We start from the raw sequence: 6,000 nt of genomic DNA on the forward strand, positions 1-6,000 counted from the left end.
AGAGTCAGATGAATGTGATCCAAGGCTAATCAGAGCCCAATATTAATAATTGATCCAACCCCAGGTGGGACCTGAAAGGGTTACCCATCCACCTGACCGTTTGGGGTCCTTCCTTGGCAACTGTTATTGAAAAAGGAAATTATAACAACTAGCAAGGGTGATTGGGGTTTGTGTTCCCCCATCACCAATACTTAGGGAGAATACAGAGATACATTCCACCTCACTAGAGATATATCCCCTAAGGATCTTTTTCCCTTTCTTTATAACACCACTCCACAAAGTTCCAATCCAATCCGTGTTTAATCCAACCCCAATTAGGTCTGTCAATGAAGACCTGCCACCTCTCAAAAAAGTTCAAGAAAGAAAAACCCAACAGCTCAAACCAAAAGCCCAAAACTGAGAAGCCAAAAAGCCCTTCCAGTAAGCTCAGGCTCGCCTTTTATATTTCAGCAACTAAACGCCAACCACCAACGCAACACACTCCCAGCAGCCAACTTCCCCACAACTGCCGGCACCTAACTGTCAGCAACTGGCTGATTGATCAACTGATGCTGGCCCTTTTTATACCCTTTTTCTACCTCATTTCCTGTCTCTCTGGTTCCTCCTTCCTATCTCTGTGGTTTCTACTTCCTGTCACTGTGGACTGGTTAATCCCTACACATATCTGGTAAGAAAACCTCCAGGTTCCTGCATGAAATTTAAAAAAGAATAAAGAATTCCTTTTTACACAGTGTAAGATGAGTTCTTTGATAAGACACAAGAAAACAAAAAAAGCAAGTCAAAACTGAAGGAAGAATTAATAAGGCAGTTTCACCAAAGTGAAAAAAGGTGTGATGAGATCACAGAACTTGGCAGCTGGACATAAGAGTCCTGCCAAGATTAAGTAGGAAAACTGGTGTTCCATGTTAGTCCACTCATGATGTCATCCAGAATCACTTGAAACTCAGGGGCGGGAGTGGGCAGAACAGACTGAAAGTTCAGTTTGTATGGCAGTGATTGGAAGCTCTGGGTTACAAAGAAAGAACTTGGGCTGCCCATAAAATGGGTGTCATGTCTAAAGAAGAGCTTTAGTACTGAGGATAAAGACACATACTGGAGAACATCTTATAATCACTAAGATTTTATGATAATTTCTAAGAAAAGAAGGAAGTTGAAGGTAGAAATGTGTATGATTAAATATGCTGATAAGTGGACCTAAAGATTTATAAAAGTTTTTATTTCTCCCTCCTTCCTTTAAAGTAATAAAGTAAGCATTACTACAATTGAAAATCAACTTTTATTTTAAACCTTTATATTAATTGTTTTCTCTCTCAGCATTGTGGCATTCAGAGTTTAGATCTGCAGCCAAGATAAAACCAATACCTGGAGGAGTAAGGAGTGATTTACAGTAGAAGGCTTCCAAGACACTAGCCCAGCCATAGCTGAGATAATAGCACATCCAATAGTAGTGCTGCCTTTGGACCCAAATTTTTTTTAAATAATAGGTTTTCTTTCCCCTTGTACACATAAAAACAAATTTAGAATTTTTTTTTAAGTTTTGAGTTCCAAATTCTGTCCCTTCTTTTGAACCCCACTTCCTCCTTTCCCTGATATAGCTAGCAACCTGATACAGATTTTACATGTTGCAATCATGTAAATTTTTTTCCATATTAGTCATTTTGTGGAAGAAATCTCAAATTAAGTAGAAGAAGAAGAAAGAAAATTAAATATATTATGTTTCATTCTACATTCAGTCTCCTTTAGTTTTTAGAGGGCAGATAGCATTTTTAATCATGAGTCTCTGGGATTTAATCATGAATTTCTGGGATAGTCTTGGATCACTTCATTGCAGAGAATAAGTAGGTTGTCATTCAGTTCTTCATCAAGAAATAGTGCTGTCACTTTATTCTGGTTCTGCTCACTTCACTTTGTGTCAGTTCACCTAAGTTTTTTTAGATTCCTCTGAAATCACTTTGGACCCCAAATTGGTAGGGCTTAGGCTATGTAGGAACTGAGCTAAATTAGGCCCATTTTCCCCAAAAGCCAAGGTACTATGTAAGGGAGAGTATGCTTCCAAGGTATTAGGGGAAATTTTTGTACTTTGTTCTTGCTCTATATTTGAAGTAAATATCCTTTTATAAAAAAAGCTAACCAATGTTAAATGGGCAAATGGAATAGGGACACATGCCTTACAATGTGGGGAACACTTCAGTTCTAGAAACTAAAACACAACCCTTCTCTCTTAAAGCCTTTCTTTTACAAGCCACCATCAATGATTAAACAACAAAAAATAAACAGAAAATTTCAATAATGCAAGAATGGCTCATTTGCTGGCTTTGGTCCAGAGTAATCATGGAGATTACCAAGGTAATGTTCTATGCTTGATCACTAACTTTTGCTATGACTGGGCAATTCATGTTCTAAGCTGGTCATTTGGTCATGAAGTCTATACTGACCACACTGCCCCCTTTTAGGAATCCCAATAGTATCTATTATTCTGTACCATTAAGTGAAGAGAATATAATGCTCACCTGTAGGAAACTTGTCGAGTCCCATGACAAATAGAAATCTGTAAAAACTTTGCAAAGAAAAGAAGTATACCAGAGGCAGCTAGGTGCCTAACCAGAAAATTAATGCAAGTGGGAGGTTAATGTGTTTGATTAATAAATCAAGCCTGAACTAATAGTGAACTGGAATAAGAGTTCCTACATTTTCTAAGACAGAGATTCTTAACCCGAAGTTCCTGAGCTTTTAAAAAAAAATAACTATTACAATCTAATTGGTTTCCTTTGTAATCCCATGTATTTAAAAAACTATTATTTCAAGAAGTGGTCTATGGGGTCACCTGACTGCCAAAGGTCCATTACACAAAAGAGGTTAAGAATTTTTTTCCTAAAAGAAATAATATGGAAATAATTATCAAGTGATAATATTTGTATAACCCAGTGGGAGGGGGAAGAAAAGAGGGGAGGGAAAGAAAATGAATTGTAAACATGGAAATATTTAAAAATTGAAATAAAAAATCAGAAAAAAAGAATCCTTTTCCTAAAATTGTACCTTTCAGAGAGGGTGACAACACATATATAACCCAAAATTAAAAACAAAAAACAAAAAACTCCAAACAATTACCACCTACAATCACCCAGAAAACTAAGACCTAGTGTCACAAACAAAATGACATGCTAATAAGTGATAGAGCAGGTATTCAAACTCAAATCTTTTTGACTTTCAGAAAAAGGATGGGTAGAATCTGGCAGACTAAATTCTGCAAAAGACAGTTCTAAACAAAACTTTCAAGAAAAATTCTGAAGTTAGAAGGAGAAACTATTCTGATAAGAAGGGAAAAAGGAATCATTAAAGAAACTGACTGATGTGGTTGCACATGGAATTCACCAACCAACTTATATTTTTTTTTAAAAAGACATGTTCAGTGCTCACTTTGGCAGCACATATAACCAAAATCAAGATGATGCATGGGAGATTAGCATGGTCCCTGTGAAAGGGTGGCACATGCAAATTTGTGAATTGTTCCTTTTTTTAAAAGCTGTACAGGAGTTAGAAGCAAGAGCAAATAATGATATAAAGCCAAAATGGTTGTGCAGTTTTGGAACAATAACATCATTTGGCAAGAAATCTAAGAACAATAAAAGATTTTTTTAAAGTGCTATATTGAGGAAAAAAAAATCAAAGGAGAGAAGGTCACTATTCAGTCTGGATGGGATGATGATAACAAATGATGGACTAAAGGCATTGCTACTCACCTCTTAAATTGCTTCATTTTTCCTGCCCAAGGAGAATAATCTTTGAACCAGAAGAAACAGAACAAAAATGGTGACTGGGGAGTTGAAGCTCAAAATCAATATGAGCTAATAGATATTTCTAATTCCCTTGGGTGAGTTGAAGTCACCTACAAGAGCTTCATCCTTGAGTACTGAAAAATCTGGTCAATGTGATTGATTACTGTACCACTGTAAGTGATCTTCAAAAGATTATGGGAAAGAACTGCATCACAGGATTGGAAAAGGAAGAATTCTTTTTTGAAGAAGGAAAAAAAATAGGTCACAACTGGAGTACTGTATTTAGTTCTAAGTGCCACAGTTAGGGAAGGACACTAATAAGCCAGAGAGTTTCCAGAGGTCAACCAGGATGGCAAAAGATCTTGATTCTAAATCTCTATGAGAATCAGATGAAGGAACTGGGGACATTTAACCTGGAGAAGAGAAGACTGGAGGAGTGGGGTTGGATAGGAGAGCAGTCAGTGTTCAAGTATTTGAAGGATTGTTATGGTGAAAAGAGAGCATTAGGCTTGTTCTATTTGGTCCCAGAGGGAAGACCCAAGAGCAATGAGTAGACACTGAAAATTTAGACTGAATATAAAGACAAAGCTACCAACAAGTAGGGCTACTCAGAAGTGGAATGGACTAACTTAACTGCCTTAGATTCTCACGTACAGTCTGAATGAGTATGTTGTAGACAGAATTCTTGTTCAGGTATGGATTAGAAAAGATGGCATTCCAACTGACATTGTATGATATTGTGACTCCAAACTTGGTGTGTAACAGAATTATGACTGAATTGAATTCAAACTCTTCATGTGGCAGTATTGAACTCAAAGCCTGAATACTACAATACTGAATTTCAAAGTTAGATTACCACAAAAGCAAAAACAAAAACAAAAACAAGTGGTTTCACAAAGCCAAGCTAACTGGTAAATACTATGAGTAGATCAAAAGAAGGAAATAAAAATGGCTAATTTTATAGAGTACTTTAAGGTTTGCAAAGCATTTACATACATGTATGTCTCATTCTATTCTCAAAATCACCTGGGAGGTAGGGTTGGTGCTATTATGATCCCCACTCTACAGATAAGGAAAATGAGACTGAGATCATGTAAATGACTCTCTTAGGGTTCATACAGCTAGTAGTTAAGATTTGATGCCAGTTTTCCCAACCCAATCCAGTATTCTACCCACAATGCCAAGCTGCCTCTGAAAAATAAAAAGGTCACAGAACTAAGAAAATTCTGAATAAAGATTCTTAGGAGAATATCAAGATTTTCACAGGTCTACACAATAATAACAGTAGAATATTACATACTGCCAACATTGCTCAGAAGCTGCTAAATTCTGATGTTCTAGGATAATGGTACCCAAAGCCCTCTGGATGATCATCTACCTGAACCCATTCCTCAATGACTAACATAACCCATTCCAGTGGTTCTGAACTCCAGGTTGCCATTATTCTACTTCTCCATTCCCCACTGACCATTGCCTTATTTCCATCCCCTTCAACCAGCATTCCTTCTATTCTAAGCTACCCAACCCTTTCACTGTGCTCTCTAGAATACCTGATCCTAGGGAACAAACAGGATTTCACCTTAAACCTTTTTTCCTTTTTTGCTTCTAACATCTTCTTTCACTTACTGAGACCTGGCTCCTTCCTAATGATACAACTTCCCTGGCTACACTTTCCAGCACTGGTTGCACTCAGACCCTCAACCCACTGGAAACAGTTGGATTTCTTCTTGCTCATTATTGTCATTTCTCTCCTCTCCCTCGAACACCATCACTTAGTAACTTCTCTTTTGAGAATCATATTCATCACTCAATCAAGATTCTGATGGCTGTTGTCTACACATCTCCATTACACTCACATTTCCTCAGTGATATCAATGCCTGGCTCACTATTCTTTCTTCCCTCATTGTCCTCTTACTAGGGGACTTCAACATATGCATTGATATTCCTTCAACCTCACCTGCCAGTTCCTCCATTTACTCATTGCCTCTGGGCAATTCCTTCATACACCAGAGATACCATCATACCCACAAATGTACCACTTCCATGTTCTTGAACTCTGAAATTTCTTCATCTGATTATAATCTGTTGTCAGTCTACCTCTCCTTTTGTCTTGCAGCTCCAAAGCCTGTTCTTCATTCTCCAACCCCCGAAGCATTCAATTTCTGTACTGACTACATTCATTTTCCTTTCCCATCTAGACCTCTTGGGGAATCACTTCAACTC

The 6,000-nt window shown here is 37.5% G+C and overlaps 1 non-coding gene across 1 annotated transcript; it reads left to right on the top strand.

Moving 5' to 3' along the window:
- Window positions 1–3,409: 3,409 nt before the first annotated feature.
- On the top strand, window positions 3,410–3,517 carry LOC123248176. Its single transcript, XR_006506254.1, has one exon. It is a non-coding gene; the product is annotated as a U6 spliceosomal RNA (small nuclear RNA).
- Window positions 3,518–6,000: the final 2,483 nt, after the last annotated feature.

This window comes from Gracilinanus agilis, chromosome 4 (assembly GCF_016433145.1).
Source record: "Gracilinanus agilis isolate LMUSP501 chromosome 4, AgileGrace, whole genome shotgun sequence".
In the NCBI taxonomy this organism is placed as follows: domain Eukaryota; kingdom Metazoa; phylum Chordata; class Mammalia; order Didelphimorphia; family Didelphidae; genus Gracilinanus; species Gracilinanus agilis.